The 26,259-nt window shown below is 33.5% G+C and overlaps 1 protein-coding gene across 6 annotated transcripts in view; it reads left to right on the top strand.

The window, feature by feature from the left end:
* TBC1D5 (TBC1 domain family member 5) overlaps positions 1–26,259 on the top strand; it is a 463,234-nt gene that overhangs the window by 203,369 nt on the left and 233,606 nt on the right. The gene's annotated exons all lie outside the window — the stretch shown is intronic.

Below are 26,259 nucleotides of genomic sequence, written 5' to 3'. Positions count from 1 at the left end.
TTTCATTTTTTTTGTACTTATGATTCGTCCTTTGAAATGTTTTTCTTTTCTTTCTTTTTTTTTTTTTTAGTTTATTGCTTAGCCCAAACTCTAAAAAACTTATTTGAACGTAGAAGCATAAGAATTTGTTATTTTGTTTCATTCTAAGATTTTAATCCTGCCAGCACACCTAAAAATAGAATTCTTCATAGCTTTTATTTTTCAAGTATAGATCAAGAGGAGAGAGAATGACTACTATTCTGCAGTTATCTGGATGCCACATATTGCCTATCTTTTAATACTTTATCTGGGCTCTAGCTGTCACTCCAGTGGTTTGATCACTTGGAAGAGGAGTAGAGGTAGGCTTCATGCTCTTCTTCTCCCACCAGAGTCAGGGTCCCTGTTGAATCCAGGATGATGTAACCCCTTGCAGTGAATGAAATACTCACACCTAAGAAGTGCCGGACAGGGAAAAGCATAAACCATTTTCCTTATACAAGGCCGTGTCACAAAAATTGATTTTATTTTTCAGTCAGATTTCTCATGGTTGTGTTAAAGCAGTTATTTCACAGCCATTGTGATATATTATGTATGTAGTATAGTCATCTATCTAAGTCATGTTCCATTATTGTAAAGCACCTCAGTGCAACACTAATTTAGAGTTATATGTAGAAATAAAGGTACACTGCAATATATTCCATTTCTCTTTCACGATTAACAAAATGTCTTATCTCTTACTGTCCCTTAATTCCACCACTAAATTGTATATATTGGATATAGTGTTTTTACTTTTTAAAAATAAATAATATTGTGAAATATACAGTAGATACATAACAATTTCTAAAGGATTGAATGAATGCAGAAATGGCTACTCATTACCCAACTGACCTATTTTAGGAGGACTTCCTGTCTTCAGTAACATATCAAGTGAGTTGAAGAAAATAGCTTGGCTAGTCAGATTTTGTAGTGCAGATTTAAAAAGTCACTGAATCATGACTGAGGGAACAACAGAATGATAGTAAAGGGATATTGTAGTAGAGTAAATGAATATGTTTTAGTGTGAACTGGATGAGGTTCCTGAACGTTAGAGTAAAGTGCAGATTACGAAGCTAAGGTTCAGTACACGGGTGTCGGGGAAATGACCGAATGAATGACATGAATTTTATAGCCACATTTCAGATTGAATATGAAGGGTAACGTGGATCAAAAATGAGATGATTAACTAAATTCTTTATATAAAACATTTATTCTTTTATTTTAGTGCACTTCTTTTCCTGTACAATAAGTTATGTCCTAATAAAAATTAAAGAGCAAGTTGCATTTGGAAGATCAGGTCATCGTAACTCATTGACATTAGGCCACATAACTGAATAATGTCTTCCTTCAGTGAAATACATCAAATGAGATCAACAATTATGACTCATAAACATGCCTCGCAGGCATAAAACAGCAGGGAATTAGCATGTGAGGCTGATAAATATGCATGTAAATAAGCTCCCAAAGGAATAACATGGGTTTGATTGATAGGTTTAGAATTGGAACATATGTAAACCCCTTTATTCCTCATTCTGGTGTAGCTAAGTAAAGATGCGTTTTACTTGTTAAAAAGTTTCAATAACTTTGTAAATCTTAATGCCACATCTGTTTTTTTGTTGTTGTTATTGTCGTTGTTGTTATTGTTGGGGTTTTTTTGTACATCAGTTGTAAGATTAATTGAATTGTCTACAGGCTGGATAGCCCTCACATACAATAAATGGTGAAACATGCGAATGAATCGCTGTGCATCTGGGGCTAGACATCGGGTAAGAATCTTTCAGAAATCTCATTTTTTACATTGTAAGACAATGTATGGTTATAGGAAATTACTTTAGGAAGTAAAGATGTGACATAGCAGTTAACTTGGATTCTAAATATACTAGATATCCTCTCTATATTGAGCTTCTAACAATGAAATTTCTATTTCTTCATTTCATACTACTGCTCTTGATTAAAATGTGTCTTTTTAATATATATTTTTTCAGTTCTTGATATATATGCTTTCCTGGCCTTTAGTATTCATAAACTATTGTGGAACTGCATTAGAAAACATACTTAAACACTAGTTGGATATCAGGGGTCCTCGGTTTTGTGCTGATGCCTCTCAGCCAAGAGATGACTTTCAGAACTATTAATTCTCTCCTTAAGGCTCAAATAATTTGAGGTAGATGGAAGGAAGAATATGACTTTTGATTTCCTGGTATAGAGTCTTAAGTATTATTGCTGTGGCAGGTTCAGAGATTTGCTAGCTAAAGGCACTAGGGGATCAGTTAGTGTCCACGTTTGTAAGAGGAGAGCTTTTCTTTCTCTAGTAATAAACTAATGAATAAGAAGCAGCATTAACTTAATACTATGAAAGAGCCTATAGTTTGAAAGGAATCATGTTTTTGGTTTGGTGAGACAGTCTGTGTTCATCGTTTTGCAGATTGGGGTTGTTGATTATGCTTTCTGAGTTCTGCAGCTGTGTTCTAGGTGTATGAGATAAATCAATGAACAAAACAAAGATCCTTCCCCTCATAGAGCTTACCTTCTAGCAGAAGGAGATAGTAAAATAGAAGCATAACGAAGAGTTAGCATAAAGTGTCTTAGAAAGTGATAATTGCTTTAGAAAAAGAAGAAATAAACATTGTAGTCTAAGGGAGATGTGTATGTATGAATCAGGAAGTTGCAGAAGTAAATATTAGGTTAGATCTTACTGAGAAAAAAATTTTTTGAGCCGAGACTTAAAGGAGATGAAGGAATGAACCGTATGAATATTGGGGCAAGGGCATTCCAAACCGAGAAAATAACAAGTACAAAGGTCCTAGGGTAGCTGCTGCCAAGCACATTCTCTGCAAGTCAAGTGAGGATAGAGGGATGTAAGTTTATGTAACAGTCTTATCTGTTCTAACCATCAATTGGTGCTGGACTCCTCAAGCGTGCCTAAACGATCATATGTTTGATCCAGGTGGACTGAATTGCCATCTGTAATGGTCTTGCTGCTGGGTGCCTTTGACCTTTTGGTCATTTTCCCTTTAAACCTGCCACATTTTGGCATTTAATTTATTTTATGCTGTGTATTCAAACTGTATATTTACCTTCTAACTTTTTTTTCTCAATTAGTCTTGTCTTTACCTTATTATAGTTAGATTGAATTAGATGGAAACGAGAAGGATTTTCTTTAGTATATAAAAAGAACTACAGAAGAAAGTAGATTCACTTAGAGGATACAGAATTCACGCTCTTAAAGTAAGGAAAACTGGGCGAAACACCTGTCAAGATAGAAGGAATTTAGGTCCAAGGTCAACAAACTATGTTATTGTAATTAGTTGGGCGTGGCACTTTATTAATCCCCCCTCACCTCTTCCTCCCTTATCCCTAAGCATTGGAAACACTTAAGGGTGGTTTTATTGAGTGGGGTGGGGTGGGGGTGGGGGGTGGTGTTAGAGGGTTTGCCATGGTAACTAGGAAACTCCATTGGCATTTAGTGGGTAACTAACTGCTAAAGGCTTTGCAGTCCGCTAAACAGTTCCACATAATGAACTATGTTGTTCCAAATGCCCACAGCTGTTCCACTGAGAAACACTGCAGCAGAGATACCTAAAACCAAGCTAGTCCAAGCAAACAAGAAGAGTCCTATGGAACTTCAGAAGGCAGTTTTCTGGAAGAGTAAAGGCTAGGTGGGTCAGTGAGAGTAGCAAGAGGAACTTCTTATCCTAAATGAGCTGGAAACTCGACTGAATTTGTTACTTGCTGTTGTAGGGAAGCAAAGGCATTTAGATAAAGGTACATGTTTACACACATTCAAGTAAAGGCAGAACCCTACAGGTACTCCTAGGACATTACCCTCAATGCTTATATAGGAGCACAGAGTTTCACAATCAGAATTTCATATTATATGATCTGGTACTAGTTAATGCAACAGTCTTCAGAAATACATGTTTAAATATATATTGACTAGGGTTGGAATTCTGATAGTCACAAATTGGTAGCTTTGTTTTTAAGGATGCTTACTTGTTTATAAAGGCTTGATAGCATATATTTCTTTACAAATTCCCTTGGAGGTAGGAATTTTAATTTCCAGGACAACTCACAGAAATGAATGTTGGCCAAAAATACCTTTTTTTGTGGGGTTAGCTTAAGAGTGAAACAGTCTTACATACTAAAAATGTCTGATTAAGTAGAACCAAAATTGTATAGAAAGAGAAGAAGTAATATTTTCAAAAACTTCTAAAAAGACAATTTAAACAAATTTTGTCTGTTTTGTACACTTTTGTATCCTTAGCACCAGGGCACATCGCACTAAATGATAGTAGTGAATGGAATAAAACACACCAAAGACAGCCTTAGGTTCTTGGATGAAAGGTTTAACACTATAGGTTACATAATTCTCATCCTTTAATGAAAGGAAAAGCACTATTTCTAAGAAAGTATGTCTTCGTATTAATGTCAAAAGCAGTTAATTAAATTGGCTCTTAATATAATAATCGTTGATCTTAGGTAAAGGTTATCGATAAGCATATTTTTAAAGAAAATGCATAAATATTCATATTTATTAAACATTGCAGAGTCCTGAGTAATTGTAATTTTTTGTATCTGTGTCCCAAAGTAGGAGGCAGAGCAGAAGGCAGGTGCTTGTAATGAAGCCTAGAGTGAACCTGGACCTTGTCACTGCTCCCTCCTGTTTCCAATCCTGGTATTTTTCAGTAACTTAACTATTCCTGTTGATGTGAACTACTTTAATCACCTTTGATTAAAAACAAAAAACAAAATTAAGCATATAATTCCTAAAAACAAATTATAATTCCGAGGAAACAATCTAAAGCCAATGAAATCTAGGACCTTTAATTTCTAGAGGAATCTCTTGTCTAGTGGGCTGACTAGATCAAAGAGAGAAAAAAGATTCCTTAAAGGAAATGATGGCTAGCCTATGTATTTGATCACAATCTCCCAACCCAAATTATACTGTGAGCCAATAAACTGCATATCTAAAATTCCTATTACTGTTTCCTGGAGTTAGGGAGAAGAGGAAATAAGTAGAGGAGAGAAATGGAAATGTGATAATTAAAAAAAGTTTGCCTGCACATTGCCTTAGATGAGTTTTCTTAAACTTTGGCTGTCTCAACTATTTAACAGGACTGATAGAGTTTTCAGTTTAGGAATATGTTGTACAGATATTCTTTATATTTGGTTTATGCATCTGTTTTCTTAACTAAACTATTTTTTTCTTTGCAAGTAGAGGCTGTGTGTTTCATCCCCGAATTCCCCGAGGCACATAGCAGAGGCTTACTAAATTTTTACTAAATGAACTGACTCAAGACTTTTTTAGCTAGCAAACATGCTTAAGGCAAGGCAGTAGCATTTCATCATGATACGAGAATACTGATTTGTATTCTCACTGGGACCTGTTCTTTCATTGATGTGGTCTGTAAGGATGCTTATAGGCAAAGCCAAAATATTTTTCAAGAAGCAAGCCATCTGAGAAAGTACTGTGTTAATACCTCAGAGTTTTGTGTCACAAAATATGGCAAGGATCTGGAAACTATGAAGAGAATGTGTGATCAGTTGTGTGTATCAATTGTGAGGCAATTCAAGCCTTCACAACATCTGAATTGAAGTAACATCACTTCTTGATGGTCTGACCAGAAGAATTTGGCTAAAAATATGTTCCTCCAGGAATTACTTTGTTTAATTGACTTTAGTTGGCAATTACCGTGTATACACTAGAGAGTGGATGCCAAAAACAAAGATTTGAGTTTGGGTATATTTGCTATTGAGTTTGTTTTATTCTCAATAGTTACACAATAGGAACCATTGCTTCTTAAAGTATTTCTCAGTTTATGATAACGTAACCATATGATCTCTCTTCCCTCCCCTTCCTCTCTTTTCTCTTTACTTTCTACACTGAAACTCACAAATTTTATTACAAATGCTTAATTGGTAAAAATAACACAGAGCCCTGTGCAGGGTCTTAGCAGCAACCAGAGCCTTTTCTTATCTTGTGCATCACCGTACTTTCTGCTGGTGAGGTTTCTCAAGGCATTACTTTGTTGATCTAGACCAGGAGTGGACTTTTTTTTCCTCTAAATAGCCAGATAGTAAATATTTTAGGCATTGTAGCCATGTGTTCTGTAGCAAGTACTGAACTCTGTCTTTGTACCACAAAAGCAGCCACAGAAAACATGTAAATGAATGGATTTGGCTGTGTTCCAGTAAAACTTTATGATAACCAAAATTTGAATTTCAGTTTTCATGTGTCACGAAATGTTCTTCTCTGATTTTTTTTTTTAATTTGAAATTGAGAAACCATTCTTAGCTCATAGGCTACAGAAAGACAGTTGTACTTTCTAACTCTTGATTTAGATTTGTTCAATGAGAATCACAGTTTGACTTTGCTTGCTTGAAAATTTCTTTCTTTCTAAATACATCATAAATTTTGGATGAAACTTGTTGATATCTTAAAGAAAACCAAACTATTTACCATATAGCTTATTTTCTAAACAAGGTAGTTCGCAATGTGGTAATGCCCTATATGTGCGTTTTTTGTTAACATGAGTTCATGCCTTTGTTTATTTGTTTGGTGCTGGGGATACTAAGATAAATGAGACTACCCTTAGATCCAAGGAACTTATAATCAAATGAGAAAAGTAAAGATCTCACTTAAAATGTATTTTTTACATGGCTAGGATTTTATTAGGAAGGAATGGGAGGAATAATCAAAATATAGGGAGCCGTAAAATCAAAGGTGGCAGAAAGGGATATACAGCATGTTGAAAAGGGTGATTATCTGGGATTTGAGTGCAGCATAGATTTCTTGTTGTTGGTGGTGAAGATATAAGGTAATAATGTGAATGGCGCAGTGTAGAATGGATTACAAAACAGAGAGATGGAATCAAGAAAATTAGCTAGAAAGCTAGGTCACCAGTTAAGAGACTATTTCAGTCAGCTGTGAGATGACAAGGCTGTCAAGAAGGGACATACTACTGGTAATGAAAGGAGGATATAGATGAGAAAGTGATTGTAGATGAGAAAGCATATACATAAGAAACTATAGATGATTTTTGTGTAGTTTAATTCAGGTGCTGGGGACAAAATCCACCAATGGCAAATGTATGGGTAAGAAAATGAGAAAGTGGAAGCAGTGTCTGTATATCACTGTTTTAAGCAGTGCCGAAGTAAGTGAAAATAAGGTTAAAGAAAGAATGCTCTAGCTCTAGGAAGAATTTTTTAAGGCCCTGGGATGCAATTTCTCTTGAAAGAGGAAGGAATCAACCAAGGGGAAGGATTCGAAGTTGATAGAGAAGAAAAGTACTTATAGAATAAGGTACCAGTAAAGGAGAAGGGAGAGAATAAAATACTTGGTAATCAAGAAAGAACCCTCTTTCTCTGAGATAAGGGAGAAGTAGAAAGATGTGGGTGAATATTCAGTGAAGTTTTAATTAGTGAGAAGTATGTGGGGGCATCTTTTATGGAACAATCAGTTGGGAAAACTAGTAATTCTTTCTTGTCTTGCTGACCTTGATTTCAGTTTACTTTATTAAGAGTGAGAAAGGCAAGTACAAATAAGGAACTTGAGAAATAAAGTGTGAATTAAATTAATAATGAAATCACCAACAGCTGTGAGAAGAGAATACAGTTAATATAGGATCACATGAAATTGTGTCGATCTTATCTTCAGGCTTCATGTTCTGCCTTCTACAAGAACCACAGCAGAGCTTAGTGGCTAGAAAGTATAGTTGTTCAGATATTTGTTTCAAGATCAAGACTAGGGTGAGACAAGTGAAAAGATCACATTACTGATTTTTGTCATTTGCCATGGCTTGGAATAGCAATGTTACTGATTTTGTCTTCATTTAAAATTTTGATATTTTCTTAACCATTTTTTTTTTGTATTGGTGTGATCTTTTTAAAAAAATATTACATAAAAACATTATCTTACTGAGTTTTTGGCCTCCCCTAATATTTTATGAGCTTAATTTTATGAGCTAACTTTACTCATTCACTTCACCCTAAACCAGTCCTATTTATTGAACAGTGAAGTCTCTCAGAGTTGACGACTGCCAGAACACAAGATCTTTGAGAATGTGAGCTTGAGATGAGGGACCACGGTAACTAATGCAGTAGAACCTAGAAGTAGACAAAATGGGACCAGCAAGTTGAGGATTGAATCAGCTTTTTGACACCCGTCCCTGCTTTCTCATGCTACCTTCAAAATGCTTGTAGAATTTTTACAAACCAAAATGCTGATGAGGTTTAGAAGCAGAATGGTAATAGGTTAAAATGGATTGGTGGTAGGAAGTTTTTTATTTTTCATTTTTTTGAGTTGTTTTTTAAATCCATTGCGTGCTTATACCTTTGAGAAACCACGTCTTTGAAGAAAGAAGTCTTTTCTTGCCCTGAAGGAGTTGTTTTGTGACAGGACCGTTTCATGACCATGCTGACCTCTTACTACCTATTATTCACCCATTTAGTACCTTGCTTTATTCAGCAGGGAAGATCCTGATAATGTAATGTGGCCAAGGTAATAAAGTTATGGTCAAAGCACATTGCATTCTGAAATAGAAAAATTAGTGCCAAGAAGATGTGTAGAACCACGGGATCTGTGCAGTCTGGCATTGTATTTTTAATTGCTGTGTCTTTAAAGAAAAGGTAATGCTTCAGTTTATCCAAGATTTAAAATTTTAAATAGGAAGCAGTGGAGCCCAGGTGAGCTCTCTTCTTTAGAGCCATAGTAAGCAAATGACAGCTATTAGAAATTTGGTCAAGGTTCTTAAGTTTAAATATCAATATGTGGATAATGGAGAAAACCAAGGAAATTAATTCACCACCATCTCCTTCTTTCCCATTTATTAAGAAAGAGTAGAACTAACTTCTTCAAGAATGAGTAGTCAGTCAAAGACCAAAAGATTCAGTTATATGAAATAAGGGGAGCATTATCCTTAGAGGACAGAGTAAAGATATATTCATAGATATATGATTTAAATCTAGATTTTAAAAATCTAGATAAAAAAGGTTTAAATCTAGAAAAAGGAAGTACATTTTTTTAAAAAAATTGCTTAGTATTTTTAATAAGCATACATGTTCTTTTAAAACAAAATATGAAAGATGTTAAAAGATTGAGGTGAAAAAAATCAGGCTAAGATATAAGAAAAGATAAAGAGGGAGCTGGAAAGAAAATATAAGAATTTGAAATATAATAGCTGAATTGAAGTATCTGTTAAAAGCAGTAAAGAACAGAATGAAAGCATAAATTTAATGCATAGATAAGACAAATTGAAAGGACTGTGTAAAATGAGGTGATGAGTACGAGGAGAACCAAAATTCTTTCTGGAACATTGAGATTTGGGAAAGGAGATTGAGGAAGACAGGAGACCACTTCACAAAGACCATGATGCTTCCAATGGGAGTTTAGGGTTGAATTTGTAATCAGGTCAAACACACATAGACAGCATCGTAAGCCCTTAACTTATATCTTACCTTGATAAACATGATTATTTATGTGAAGATTATTCTGGTAGTTATTTTTAGAACTATTGAGGGAGAAAATGAAAGCAAATACTGAATCTTCTGGAAAGTAGCAGTCCATGGGTTAGGCTATGACCAGGGAAAGCAGTGTGGTGGCTTTGCAAATGAAGGACAATGTAAGCAGTTTCAAAGCATTGTGGACAGTTAATCAGCCCAACTCAGTAACTGTCAGATGTAGAGGTAAAAGAGTGAAAACTTCTAAGTCTGGGATTTGAGAGAAGCCCAAGTAAATATATAAGAACATATTAACAAAACCTGTTAGAAATGTAAGGAGACTTTCAACCAGATAGGTGTATGCACACACGAGTATGTGCGTATGTGTAGAACATGAACAATTATCTTAACTTAAAATGAAGTTAAATTGTACTTGCACTATTGCTTTGGTATTAACATGCTTGAGAGTAATACATACCATAAACTGCATATATTTCTAATTATACTGCCTTGTCCTATACTGTGCTTGAATCAACCTACTGTGGAATGTTATTTTCTGTGCTTTATTTGCAAGTTAACATTTTAATAATTATCATAAATAGTTACCTGATTTGCATATTCTGGTTCATAATCCAACTGTTCTGTGGATCAACCACAGTTCTGTTATTATTCATGCCAAGACTTGTATATTAGTCTGAATAATCTATCCTAGGCTGCATTTCTGTTTCCAGTTTTCTGAGCTTTTTATAACTCTTAAGTATAGTGCTTTTTTAATCAAAAGATTGAATCATGCATGTGCTAGTATAATAATCTCTCTAACCTACTATTATATTGAAGCTAATTTTTATTGTTGTATAATCACCAACATTTCTCTGTAGTATCTTTTTTTTAACTTTTGTCGCCCTGAGTTTGATATTCAAGTATTATTTAAGTGATCTATCACCTTTTGTCCTTTCAGAATATATATGTTTAAATGATCGTGGAACATACACAAAAAATTGGAAAACATTACCTTTGGAGAATCAAATTATAAAATCTATGTAAATTATAAAATTATAATTATATTATATATGTGTGCATGTGTGTGTGTATATATATACATATATATACACATATATATGTGTATATATATATAAAATCTATCTACTAGGTAACATAGTAGAAATGGTCATCGTAGAGAGACAAAATGACTGAGAGATGTGATTATAACTTGGTGTAACATAACTAATGATACTGACATACCCAGGGAATAACAATCTATGAGAATGAAGGTCAGCTGGAAATAGAAAGAAGTAAGTATTGGTAATAACCATCTGAGCATTAGCTACCGAGGAGCAGTTGTCCACAATGTTCTCAGCAGTTATCTCTAAAGATATGGAAGGATGAATAAATCAAGTTAGAAAAATATAAATTCATTAAAATTAGTCTTCTAACTCTCCTCTACTATACTATTTTCCTTATCAATTTACATTATGAAACCTTGACTTTCCAAGTAGTTTTTCTTATATGCAGAGGCGATAGTGGTTAGACTTGCAAATATCTGATCCTCCTTACAGATATTTGTTGGTTCTACATAATACATTCATTATTTGGCATATATACTTTAATTTCTTATATGAACAGAACCGGCTCAAAGTACCTGATTTCAGTAAAATCTGATGTGCTGAAAAATTCTGCTTTTAGGGTTTAAGACTGAGTACTTACCACCAGAGTGCTAAAGGTTCAGATATGAAATAGACCATATTCCATGAAGGAATTCCATTCCTCAACTCCATATAATACATTCTCATTATATCATAGAATCTGATATAGTTTGCTGGATTTTTAAAAATTCTGTTCTTGTTTTCTATTTGTTATAAACTTACAGGGTCAATTTGGCATGGAAAACTCCGTTTTTTCTGAAGCATTGTGACTTCATTTCATCTGTTACCTGTGAATCGTGATTCTTGTTTATTTACTGATGTCTTAACATTGTACTTTAAACTGTGGATTTTAAATAATGTGTGCTCTACAGCATTGTTTTTTTTTATATGTCTGGACTATTCTCTATCAGCAAGTATTATAGAGATAAAAGATAAAGTCTTTATCTTATTCATATCTATATTCTCTACAGTGCCATGAAAGTATTTTAAGTTGTTTTAATTAAACTACAGTATTTATCTACACTTTGCTACAAATAAATGTAATCATGAAATATTTAATTCTGACCTAATTGTACTCATCCTCAAGGTTAGAATTTGGTGGGGAATTTGATATAATAGACATTACTTAGCTGCCCAACTTTGACAGAATAAAGGCATTGGCTTCTGGCCCATTGCCTGCCATGTAGTAAGCATTAGCTGGTCATTTGATGAATGAGTGAACTTAAGTGGAATGTTATTATAGTAAGCTTTGAAAACCATAATACATAGAGTTAAACAGAATAATTGGGATGGCTTCTGATTTCTGATCTGAGATGTTGAGAGCTGGGGAAAAAATCATTCCCAAATATACAAAAATAAAAAACTGGACAAATAGCAAGTTCACTATATTTTTTGAACCCATCGAGTGCTTAAATTTCAGGGTAATGAACTGGCCCCAAAGTCTTGGGAGAGATAGACACCTCTCTCTTGCATAGAGAGGCAAGGTACAAGTACTCCTGACTTACCTTGGCAAGACACAGCCAGAAATGTGGTGAAAGATTTCTACTAAAATGATCATTGAACGGATGGAATCTAAGTGTTTACTGGTGGGGAAAAGGTGAACCCCTAGGGGGGGCCACAAAAATAGTTTACCATACCCTCTTGTGTGCATATTTCTTCATGAACCCCAGCAGCCAATCTAAGAAATTCTAGGGGAGAGGAGTATAGCAGCCACAGAAGGAGGAACGATAACTTTCCACAGACTCTCTTCTTTTATTTCTCTTAGGGAACACAGGCATATTCTTTTGGGGGGAGCTACAACAATTAACTGTTGCTTTTGGACACTAGTGGAATCAATCCCGTTCCACCTGGGGGATAGGAATAGGAGGGACAAAAAAGTCCAAAAAACAAAAACAAGCAAACAAAAACCTCAACCACTAGGGAAGGGACAGGAATATGTATAGGAACTAGAACTATACCAGGAGAGAGGAGGGAACACTGAGAAGGCATACACACGAGACCTTGGGACACAATGCTCATCTAAGACTAAGTCTTAATCAAAAGATTAAATAATCCTCTCCCCCATTTTTTCCTTTCTGCTGCCAGAATAACAAGTATCACATCATAAGAAACTTGCAAGAGACATACCTTTTCTGAGTACAAAGATTTCAGATTGAGTGTAGACCAGTTATGAGAAAAGAAATAAATTAAATACCACATACCCAACACAAGGTCTCACTATAGGAATTTGCTGTGGTGCACTGAGTTGTAGCCACATCAGTGGCTAATTTCAAACCTACCTTGACTCCTAATTTAGATTAACTTGAAGCCCTGTGGTAAAGTTCTAGTAGAAGGAAGCATATGCTCATTTCCAAGCATAAAAACTACATTATCATTCTGCTCTATCAGACACCTGGTGACACTAATATTTAAGAACTTCAGTAAGTTACAAAGCATATGAAAAGGCAGGAACAAAATACATTCAAAAGAGGCAACACAGTCATCGAAAACAGATACTGCTATGATACAAATATTGTAACTATCCCACATGGAATTTTTAATTAACTGTTTAATATGTTAAAGACGCTAGTGGAAAAGCTGGACAACATGCAAGATCAGATGGTTAATTTCAGCAGAGAGATGAAACTTATATCCACAGATTGAATGGATATCCTGGAAATGTAAAACAGTAACAGAGATAGAGAATGCCTATGACAAGGTCATAAGTAGAATTGACAGACACCCCCCACCACAAAACAAATCGGCAAACTAGAAGCTAGAAGCTACCTCAATAGAAATGACTCAAATTGAAACAAAGAGAAAGATGAATTAAACAGAACAACCAAACACTATAAGACAATATCAAGTGGTACATGTAATTGGAATCCCAGAAGAAGAGAGGTACAGAAGAAATAATGGCTATTAATTTCTCCAATTAATAACAGATACTAAATTACAGATTCTAGAAGCTCAGAGAGCACAAAGCAGAATACAGAAAACAAAGAGAAATAGAATAACTTAAAAATGCAGAGAAATTATATTCAAATTGATATAAACAGAAGACAAAGAAATTCTTAAGGCAACCAGAAAAAATTATCATTGTTATAACAACAATAGAAAACTAATACAAAATATTACACATAGAACTATGTAAGAGAGCAGATTTCTCTTCAGAAATCATGCAAGGTAGAAGACGGTCATGGAGTGATATCTTTAATGTGCTGAAAGGAAGAATAAATCAATTTAGAATTTTATACCCAATGAAAATATCTTTCAAAGATTAAAGAAAAAAAGACTTTAAAATAAGCAAAAACCATGGGATGTTTATTATTAGCAAACCAATAAGCAATGTTAAAAGAGGGTTATCAGGCATAGGTAACATGATAGAACAAAGACACTCAGATCTATACAAAAAAAAAATAAGAGCATTGGAAATGGAACAATTGTAAGTAAAATAAAATTATTTTTTCTTTATTTTTAACTGCTCTAAAATGTGACTTAAGAAAAAATTATAGCAATATATTATACATTTGTAAAATTAAAGTACATGACGACGATAGCACAAAGGATGAAAAGGAAGAGTTGGGAATATACTCTTGTAAGGTTCTGACATTACACATGACTATATTATTTGAAGGTAGAAACTGATGAATTAAATATATATTGTAAGCCCAGAGCAGGGGTCAGGAATTTTTTTCTTAAAGGGCAATATAATACTTACTTAAGGCTTGCTTGCTTAATGATCTCTGTTGCTGCACCCATCTCTTCCATCATATCTTGAAAGCAGCCTTAGTACATAAACGAATGGACATGGCTGTGTTTCGATAAAACTTAATATACAAAAACAGTTGGGCTGGCCCACAGGCCATAGTTTGTTAACCCTTGCTCTAGATCATCCATTTAAAAATACGGAGATATAAATAATAATTTAGTAGAGATGATCAGATGGAATCATAAAATATCCTCAACACAAAAGAAGGCATAAAATGAGAAAAAAAGAAATGAAGAACAGATGGAGCAGAAACAAGAGAGCTAGCTGGATGCTATCTTCTAATTCAGTTATATCAATAAGCACATTAATCAGAATAGTCTAAACACACCAGTTAAAAGGGAGACATTGTCCAAAAAAGATTTAAAAAAAAAACAAGAAACAATTATATAAAGTAATTTTAAATAAAAGATATGGCAGGCTGAATAATGCACCCCTTCCCCTATATTTCTACATCCTAATCTCTAGAACCTATGAATATGTTACCCTACATGACAGGAAATTATGTTGAGATTAGGAAATTATCATGGATTTTCTGGGTGGGCCCAGTTCAATCTTATGGGTCCTTAACAGCACAATACATTTCACTGCTACAATCAGAAATAAGTGACAACAGAAGAGGCAAAAGTGATACAGAGCATGAGGATGTCTTGACCCATTGCTATAGCTTTGAACACAGAAGAAGGCAAGGAATGTGCATGGCCTCTAGATGCTGGGAACTGTCCTCTACTTAAACACCTTAAGGAATTGGGGACCTCAGTTTCTGAGGAACTGAGTTCTTTGAACACCTGAGTGAGCAAGGAAACAGGTTATTTCTTAGAGCCTCTAGTAAAGTACATTGCCCAACTCATACCTTGATTTCAGCCCAGTGAGATCAACATTAGAATATTCTGACATGCTGAACTGTAAGATAGTATATCTGTGTTGTTTTATGCTTCTAAGCTTTTCATAATTTGTTATAGAAACAATAGAAAACTAACACATAGACAGATCAAAAGTAAATGGATGGAGAAAGATATACCATGAAAACATTAAACAAAAGAGAGCTGGAGTAACTATTAATATCATACTAAGTAGACTTCAAAAGAAGGGTTGTTATTAGTGATAAAAAGGACCTTACACATGATCATGTCTGGCTTATTTCACTTAGCATAATGCTTTTAAGGTTCAGCCATGTTTTAGCATGTATCTGTATTTCGTTCCTTTTGTATTGTTGAATAGTATGCCATTGTATAAATGTACCACAGTTTGTTTATTCAATGGTTGATGGATATTTGTATTGTTTTCAGTTTGTGGCTATTATAAATAATGCTGCTATAAACATTTGACCATATAGACCTTCAAATAGACATATGTATTCACTTCCCTTGGGTAGACTCCTAAGAGTAGAATTGCTAGGTTAAATGGCGAATTTATATATAACTTTTGAAGAAATTGTCATACTGTTTTCCAAAGTAACTACACTATTTTACACTCCTACCAGAAATGTATGAGGCTAGTTTCTCCACATCCTCACTAATACTTTTATATTCTATCTCTTTGTTTATAGCTACTCTTTCGGCTTGATTTAGCCATTGTTATTGTTTTAGTTCATGGGAAAGACAGAAAGCTAATACAAGACATCAGGATTTTTTTTAACAATTGAAAAAGAATTTGTCCATATCACTTGTGTATGCAAGGCTACATCTAACATGAAGTAGCTATACAACATAGTCTGTACCTAGTTTGACTGTTACTAATGAGAACATAATTAGATTATATCGATAATTTGCATAGTGCGATTTGAAGTTTTTAAAAAGGTTTGAATTTTGAACATCTGCTAGGCGTCTGTATTGTCTCAAAGTTTTTTGAGGCTCTGTTTATGTTTTTTTTTAATCTTGCGTTTCCCTCTTTTTCAAATTGGATAACTGATCTGTCTCCTAGTTCATTGACTTGTCATGTCAACCCCATGATGTTATGGAGCCTATCTAGTGAATTGTTTTTTTTTTTTTTTTTTTATTTCCGATACTGTACAGTTTAAAATTTTTCATTTGATTCTAATAGTTTCTTTTTTTATTTTTTTTAAAGTTGACTCCTATCTTTCCATTTACTTCAGGAGTGTTGCTTCATGGAGAAAAGTTATAGTAGCTTCTTTAAATCTTTGTTGATTACAAATCTGGGTCTTCTCAGGGTTGACATTTGTTGGTTGCATTATGCCGTGACACTTGGCCAGATTTTCCAGATTCTTGGTATATCATGTAATTTGGGATTATATCCTGAACATTTTAAATACTTTGTTTTGAAACTCTAGATTCTGTTAAATCTGCTAGAGAATTTTTTTCTTTTTCCTTTTCTTCCACTTTTTCCTTCCTCCTTTCCTTTTCTTTTCTCAGTCAGCTCGATTAGGTCCAGATTACTAATTTAGCTTCTGTAGATGGTGGTTTCAGTGTCAGTTCAGTTTTTAATATCCTTTTTATGCTTTTTGAGTCTGTACATGTGACCCTCAGGGGTTAGTCTGAGACTATGGTGGTACTTTACACATAGGTCAATTCTCAAAGTGTTTGCTATGCTTCTTTGGGTATGTTTTGAGGATATACAGTTTAGGGGTGAACTTAGAATTTGTGGCAGTTTATATACAGAATTAGAGAATCCCCTTGTCCAGTGCTTTCTTCTCCAGGATAACCCCTGGCTTGTTCTATGAGAGCTTTTGCCTTTCATGCTATCATACGGTTTCACATGAATGGGGCCACTTTCATGGCAAAGTGATGAAAGAAAAAGAAAAGAAGAAAAATGAGTATTCCCCATTCACTGTTCACACAACAGGGGCCCCTATTCCTAGGTTTCTGTCCAAAAAGATAGCTTTATTCCTTAGAGTTTTACATGCCCCTGTTACTGCTGCTACCCGCCCACTGTGGCAGTGTAATTCTCCAGTTAGGCCTGGCCTTGTTGCAAGGTTGGAAATGAAAAAAGGAAAAGAAGACTCTTCTTAGTCCCAGGAAAATGGGATTGGAGATTTCACTCTCTGTGCCTGCTGTTTAGTTCTCAGTCAGATTCAGGATGACCTGAGCTCCAAGCTGGGAGTTACAGGAGGGGGGAAAAAAAAACACCTCAGAAAACTCACTACCACATATCTTATTCAATATGCTTGCTATTATTTACTTTTCAGAGTCCTCAAGAAGTTGTTTTTTGTACTTTGTCCAGTTTTTAGTTGTAATCAGTGGGTGAGATAGGCTTACAGTGATGCTCCATGTTGGATGGGATTAGAAATCCTACTAGTAATTCCTAATGTTTTACTGTTTCTTCTATTTATTTATTTTTTTGTGATTCAGATGTTAGTCTTATTTAGAAACCAAATGTATTTCTGATCTATGTAGAAAGCCGTTTATAAAAATAAAATTATTAACAGTGAAATTAAGAAAATTATTGCATATGGAAGTACCATTTTAGGATAGTATTTAGTAATGCATTTATTACTTTTCTGCCATGAAAATAATTTTTGATGATTTCAGAGGATTTCAAATCGTCATTTGGGCTATCTCAGAATTAAGTAAGTATGCAGTTGCCTCTGCCCATTTTATTGGATTATCCTGGGAACCAGATCCTAACCAATCTCTTAGCTTCCATTCCCCCCTCCCCCCCCCACACACGCCGCTTCAATCTAATCTTGATATAGCTAGAATGATCTTTTCCAAACATAAAGTCAATAATCTTTTTTATCATTTTGAAACTTTACCATGGCTTTTCATTGTATTTGTAAAATCTAAACATCTTCCTGTAAAACTCCACGTTCTATGGCCCGGCCCCTCTTTGTCCCATAGACCTCATTTTCTAGTACTCTCTACTCCTAGCCTTCTAGCCACATTGGCCTCCCTGCCTGCCAAAAGCCAGCTTCTGCTCTAGGGCCTTTGCACGTTGTGCACTTTGCTATAGATGTTTAAATGGTTAATTTTTTTCTTGTTACTAGAATCACAAGATCAGATATCACTTCTCCTTGTAGAGAGCACCTTCCCCAGGCGCTGAATGTCACATTATTCTGCTATATTTTCTTTACAGCTCTTATAATTATCTGAACTTATTTGTTATGAATTTATTTTCTTATGTTTCTTCCCCTGACTTTGACCCTCCCTCCCTGACTTGACTTTGTTTTGTTCACCGTAGTACTTGTAGCTACTTGAACAGTGCCTGGCACACAGTAGATCTCAATAAATAATATAAATGAGCTTTAAAAATGGTAAATCTCTATAATTAAGATGGTATGAAAATAGTGTCATCAATATGGATGGCTATTCTATTATTTTTTACCTTGTAGCGTAAGAGCTTCTTATCCAGTCTCCCTACACCCACCCTCAAATTATCTTTTAAAAGCTTCAAACCTTAGCATGTTCTATTTCTGCTTAAAATGTTTCTTTCACTGACCTCCTGTTCCTTTCGAACCAAATCTTCAACATGACTTTCACGAAGTCTTAGTGCATGCATACCTCTAGTAAAGGACTCTTCATCCCTTTATTTGGTTAGTGACCTCTCTCCTCTCTCATGTGTGATTGATTGTACAGTGGGGTGTGTAACTTCAAAAAATTTTTCAAAGTTTTCGTTGTACATCTCTTCTGCTAAACTTTCAACAAAATCAGGGATATCCGAGATGGATTTTGAGCTTTTGCTTACAACCACTATATCACCAACACTAAAATATAGGAGGGGCTCAACACATGATTGTTGAAAGAATAAAAAAAGTAGAAGAGCTGTCACATGATCCAGGTGCATGACTAGGAGTGTGAATCAGTAAATGTACATCTTAGTTAGGGCTCATAACTACTATGAATGCTATTTTTTATGTTCTAAAAGTATAGTTGAATTTTGCATATTGCACATTTCCTTACAAGTTTAAAGGAAGAGTCATTATTTTTTTTACATGTTTCTAGTTATTATCAGGTTTAAAAAATCATCTCCACTAATAAATAATTATACTTTATCATAAAATGGCGAATAAAAATGAATTTATGGATTTAGAATTCTTTCTTTGAAAATCAGATTTCAGGACAATTCTTTAAAGCCATAAGAAAAATAATTCACAAAATAAGGCATTTTTATGGCTCAATTCAAGTGTTTTAGAAATTTTTTTATTTGAGGGAAATGATAAACATTAAAAATATTTTGAGATTGTATTTAAGGATTTTGGATTACTGTATTTAATGTGATTTAGTTTAGTAAATTGTAAGACTAAAGATATGTTTGAGAATATTTACCTTTGATTCTTCACCTGAGCTTTGCCATTTTGTAGTTAAAATACCCATTTATGTTTTTTACGTAGATTTTTGATATAAGAATTTGTTCAGTTAGCTTTCATTTAAAGGACACAAATATGATTACTTATCCTGTTTCATGGATGGTAATTTATATGTTTCAAATAGTTCCCACTTTATTTTCATACCTAAAAGGGAGATACTTCATATTAACTATCTAAAGTTAAGTACTTGGGGTTAATGGCTATCTTTCCATTTTATGAGGTCTTGTCTACTAGATCATAAATCAATTTTAAAGAATCTAGCACTAATTGTAACAAATAGTGAAAATGAGAAGTGCCCAAAGGAATCTATTTTGTGGAAAAATATATTTTTATACATTGAAGAAAAATAATTAATATAAATATTTTATAGTTACTCTTTGAAAAATTTATTGAAAATAAAATAGGACTTTGATACCAGATATATTTTTATTTTATTTAGCTAATAATATGTATGTTACTTTTGTTATATAAATTTTTTTGGCCCTGAACAGATAATTTAATGTCAAGAATGAAATTCCTTAAGATTCTATGAAAAGCTATTGTGTGTGTATATATAGGGGATGCGGGCGTGGATATTTCATTAAAACTTTTTTAAGACTAGTAGTAAAACTAAAAATGTCAGTCGAATGTCGGTTAAACCAAATTGTTATTAGTAAGAAAAAATATATAGCAAAGGACAAATTATATAATAATTAACCTTGGCCTTAATATTCTTTTTTTTTAAATTTAAAGAAATAATTTTCAAATATTCTTTGTCAATGTATTTACTTTTGAGGAAGCTCTTCCCAAAATCTATTTTGTTGTTTATCTGCTTAATATAAATATGTTTTGTAACTCTCTAAATTACAGCATTGGCATTGTGCAACTTTTTTGTAGGAAGGTGCTTTTGAGGCCCAGGTGGTCCGCAGGAGGACGACAGAGGCCAATAGCAGTATTCTGCTTGTCATCTCCAATCCACACCTGCCCCCCAGTAATCAGTACATGTTACTGGTCACATTAGGGTAATGTACAGAGCTGGCATAGCTCAATGCTTTTCCTGTCTTCTGCCTGCTCACACTTGTTGTTGAACCCCTCTAGTGAATTTTTTATTTCAGTTATTGTATTTTTCAGCTTCAGAAATTTTTTCCTTTCCTTATTTCCATCTCATTATTGATATTCTTATTTTGTTCATTAGCTGTTTACCTGATTTCCTTTCTCTCCTTATTTATGTTTTCTTTTTGCTCTTTGAGTTTCATTTAAGAAAAATTTTTTAAAATCTTTGTCTAGTAAATCTAATTTCTAAATTCCTCGAGGATAGTTTCTGTCCATTTATTTTTCTTCCTTTGATGAGCCATGCTTCCCGTCCGTTTCTTTTATCCTTTGTGATTTTTTTTTTTTTTTTTTGGCCAACAACTGGATATTTTAACATTATGATTTGCTATCTCTTGATAGCAGATTCTCCCCTTTACCAGGGTTTGCTGTTTTTATATTTTTAACACTGTCTATGTGTTTAGTGATTTTCCTGAGCTGTTTTTACAAATAGTTATTCCTCAACATATGTAGTCACTAAAGTCTCTTTCTTAGTTTGTGTTCACTAGGCTTTTGACAGAGATTGCCTTGAATGCCAAAAGCTAAAAAAAAAAAGCCAGACAAAAAATAAACATCTCTTTGTCTTTGGAGATTGGCTCTGTGCCATGACAGGCCTTCATTGGTTAGTCAGGGTTACTCTCATCCTAGTGACATGTTTAAGGTGGAAGGTGGAAACTTAAGGTCTTCTGTTCTTTCTGATCATACACCTTGCCCTGGGCATGTTCATAGCCTTCTACTTTCCCCTTCATACCTGGATAGTCTCGAATATCCTAATTTCCCAAAGAAACTCTCACCAGGTCAATTTTATGTTGCACTTGTACTCTTTTGCCCCAGTCTTTTGTATCTGCTGGTTTTACTTTGGCTTGCAGTGTGTTAAAAAGCAATGTGTGCCACCTTTTTTGAAGAGACGAGCATCGTGTGTCAGTCCTTCAAGTTAGACACATTTGCCCAATAATTTGCAAATACGGTCTGTCCCTGTGGAACCTCTAGGTTCTGCACTCTGGGAACTGGCTTTTCTCTTCAAGACAGTAGCTGTACTGGGTGGAGGTGGGGATAGGGCAAGAACAGGTAAAAATGCCACAAGCTTTCAATCTGTCTTTCTTGATTCATTGTTCATTTGGTTTTTGTAAATCTTTGTTTTCCAGAATGGTTTTTAAAGTTGTTTTTAGTGTTTCTGTGGGAGCATGAGAATCTGGAGTTGTATATTCCACCACTCTGTTGATGTTACTTTGCTTTCTTTTTTAAAGAATTCCATTAGTGTGATTCAGTAGAAATGACTAAAACTCTATCTACTTAAATTAACATTGTCCACTTGAAATTTTATTTACTTTGAATAGCTCCTGTGTATCCCAGTTTTACATCTGAATTTTCATTATCTAAAAAATAATTTGAAAATATTACATAGAGAACTAAATATGCCATTAAATCATTAGACTGCAGATAAATTAACAATAATCAAGAAAATTGCTAAATACACAAATTTTCTATATTTACTGGAGCTCCGGCTTTTAGGTCTACCAGAAGGTCCTGGATTTTAGCATAAATAATTTGCCTAGAGAGGCTGTTGTTTACCTGGTTCCTGAAATGAGGTGAAATCCTTAGTGTGGCTATTGTCTTCATAGATAACTCTGAGTTATTATGCTTCGCCTTCACTGTGTATTGTCATATAAATATATTTAATTCAGAGATATTTTTTGAGTCATTACTTTAAGTGGGATTTTAAATGTAACTAAAACATTTCAGTAGTAATGCTAATTAGTTTAAAAGACACAAGAGGTTTTAGGTCTTTACACTAACATTTATGACATCTTATCCTATCACAACAAAAATGTGTTTACCTACAGCTTTGTTTTCAGTAAGTTTGAACCAGATATTTTTTTTCTCCCTTTCTGTTAAATATTCAATACACACACTTGGTGACATTTCTCTAACAATTCAGAGATAAACCCTATTCTTTTTTATGTAATACTTTTCAAAAATCATACCTAGTGTGTGATGTGAGACTTAAAACTTGGTTTTTTTTTTTTTTTTTTTTTTTAGATATAAACTGAAGGCACAATTGAGTACATGTGCTTATCATAGCATTTTCTGGTTCTTTTTTAACCTAACATAACTTAAAATCTCTGGTTCTCCCTTCGTGAAGCAGATGTTTGTACATAAAAAGCACTATAGAAATCTATTGTAAACCTTTGTTTAGTGTGATCTCAGCAGTGCACAGATAGATACTATAAATGACCTTAGCTAAACATGACTGTAGTAAAAGCAAAAATGGAGTCCAGAATTCGATTTTCTTATTTTGAAATTTAAGTCACCATTATACGTATTATTGACTTAATAAGTTAGATACCAGTATATTAGAAATTACTAGTGGAAAATAAAATATTATGCTCTTTGTATCCTGATATAAAACAATATAACTACAAGCAGTTTTTTTGAATCAGCCAACTTATTTTGTGAATGTTGTGAACTCATTTTACAAAGTTACTTACCAACTAATGAAAAATGAATGTGTTATGTAAATTTCAGACTTTAATGGTCACAAGTAATTGATGAACTGTCTATAAATATATAATGTTGAACAATGCTGTACTCCATGTATAGTAGCATAATATGTATGTTATATATTAATTTATGCATTTATTTGAAATTTACTCAGTAAATACATCCACATTATCTTATTGGTTAGTTTACATTGAATATTGAAATACCTTTAAAATTACAATTGTATTTTAAAAATTTACTCTTAAATTATTTTTCAAGGAGGTGAAAGAAAGTCTGTTATCTTAAATCACATTTAAGTATTTGTTTATTTGATCATTTAAAGGTCTTTGTGTAAGATTACTTTAATAATGTGTGTTTTGTGTATATATGTGTGAGAGAGAAAGGAAGGAGGGAAGGAGGGAGTGGGGGGAGAGAGAGAAAGGGGGGGGAGGGAAGCTGTGGGTGAGAGAGAGAGAGAGAGAAAGTGAGATAAAGAAAGAGAGAGAAAAGGAGAAAAGAGAACCTTAATGCTGAAAACAGCCTATGCATCCTTGTTACAATTACTGCTACCTGGTAACTTAGTTCAAGAATCAGAACAGCAACTAAAAACATCATATTAAACTCTCTTGCACCCTCTGTTGTTTATTTGGGGGAACACTACATATACCTTCCCATGATTATTAATATTAGGCTTATTCCAATCCCTGATAAAATTAATACTTAGTTTATTATACTTAGCTACAAATTAAATTGATAGTAAAGCGATGCTTGCTTTTAATTCTTATTTGTTGTTTCTTGTGTTACCAATATGTTTTTATTGTATAACAGCTTAAAAGTGAAAGATGCGCCTTTTTCCTAGTTACCAGTTTTAAGCCCCTCTAAATGTTTCATACGAATGAGAGCCTCTACAGGAGATAGCACACTCTGTATACAATTTTCATAATTATAAATTCTATTTTTTTTTTTTTTTTGTAAACCTTTCAATTGTAAGACAGTTTTCTTCCAAAATAAGAGTCTGGAATCGTCCATACTAAAATTAAGAATTTATAACTGTAAGGAACAGATGTTTTCATAAACATTTGCTATAATTAATTTCAACTAGAGAATTGAAGGAACAAAGCAGTCTTTCCTGCTTCAAAACTTTATTGCCTTTTCCTCGTGTAGCAAACTCTGAATCTTTTCTCTGATACTGTTTAGAGAAATAATTGTGCTCCTTATTTGGTATGTGTTTGAGAAAGAAAAACTGCTTTTTTCCCTTATTACCATCCTTTGAAAGTTATATTTAATGTGATATACACATTTCAAAACAGGTATAAAATGAAGAACACTTTCGTAATATATTATGACAAAACCTAGTTGTAAAAGTCTCTTAATTATTTAAAGGATATTACATTTGATCTGATAAATTTCAGCAGAAGGCAAGAAATATTCTATTGGTAAGATTTTATGTGTTTAAGTAATCATAATCTTTCGTTTTAAAGAGAAAGAAGGCTCATATCTTTAATATATGATATAGTACTTATTCTATGCTGATTATGGAGTGTTTCACAGGAAATGTCTGCAAGCTGTTAAATAACATGTGTTGTAGGAAATTTTCATTTAGCAAGACAGAGACTAATTTCCCTTAATTTTTTATTTATTATAATACTATTAATTTTTTAAAGAAAATGAAATATGTTGAGTGAGTAATCTTATGGTACCCATGTTTTCAAAGAATTAAAATATACCCAGCTAGATTAATCTTAAACATTTAAGTGTTTTGGGATTATTTCCTTCTGTAATAATCATCAACATTTTCAAATGCTGTAATCTGTTTTAGGATTTTTGTTTAAATAAAAAAAGCTGAAAGTGCAAAAAAAAAAAAAAAAAAGAGTAGAGTTAAAAGTTCAGTATGTGGGCTTAGTCCAGCTCTCGTCCTCCTAAACACTTAGGTGCAGCTGCAAAGAACTTGAAGAGAACCAACATTTTTGACTAATCTGTCAACTATAAAATGTGCAAAAAAAAAATAGGTAGCTGTCATTAAAATTACATTTCAGCTTTCAATAAGCATTTAATGAGTAGCATAATTATATAAGTATGGTATTTTAAGTACTATACTCAATAATTAAAAATAATCTTATCTTTAAAGTGAAAGCTCGGTAATTACTATTTGACTTACCCAGGACCACTGTGATGATCTTCAGTGGCACCTTAGGTTGTTCAAAGTGGATTAAAAGTATAAATTTAAAATTATATATATCATTCAATTATTTGGTTTTAAATATCATAAAAATGAATATAACCTGGTGTTTTTAAGTTACATGACAGGAATTAAGTGTATAAAATGTAATCAGATGCTAGTCTATTTAATTCGTTTCTAAGAATAAATAATATGTTTCATAGTAGTATAGTAAGGTTTCATAAAGCTGTACTTCGAAGTATAGATTATAAAATTTAAAGTATTAAAATTAAATTTCTGTCAATAAGAATGTGTTTTTTATATTGTGGCATTGGTAAGTACTTTTTAACTTCTTTAAAAATTTTATTTTTATTGTATAATTTTTAAACCAATAGGTACAAATTTTTTCTAAATCTGAATTTATGAATCTGCCAGCTTTTTGAGTGACAATTTTTTCCCCTAAATGTTTGATATTACCAAGTGAAGCAGCAATACCTTTTGATGTAATTTTTTTCATTTTTTAAACTGCTGAACTTTTGGCCACAGTTAAAACCTAAAGTTTTGGGAACAATGTTAGGTGTACGCAGAGCTCACTAGACTGCATTCTTGATTAGTCTCTCCCAAGTCTGCTTTCTGTTTTACCTTTCTCCCTAACAGAAGTGGTTTGTCAGAGCACTGGGGGCTGGGAAACATTCCAGGTCTGCCCTCTGCCTGCCTTCTTTGACTATACCCTGTGGCCATGATGGGTAACTTGGCCTCTAACAAAAAGGTTCCTTTTGTTTATGAACATTAGTCTGTGATTGAATGGTTTATAAATTTTGGTTTGTCATGACTCATAAGAAGAAAATGCCTGTATTGTACTTCATTTGTTTCTGTTAGCAATTACTTTGGTACTATTTCCATCCAAATTCCTAAAAATTACAAGCAGTGGTATTGGTTTATATTT

This window comes from Rousettus aegyptiacus, unplaced genomic scaffold, assembly GCF_014176215.1.
Source record: "Rousettus aegyptiacus isolate mRouAeg1 unplaced genomic scaffold, mRouAeg1.p scaffold_m13_p_4, whole genome shotgun sequence".
In the NCBI taxonomy this organism is placed as follows: Eukaryota; Metazoa; Chordata; class Mammalia; order Chiroptera; family Pteropodidae; genus Rousettus; species Rousettus aegyptiacus.
Note: the sequence above shows the minus strand (reverse complement) of the source record. Positions and strands in the feature narration are given on the sequence as shown.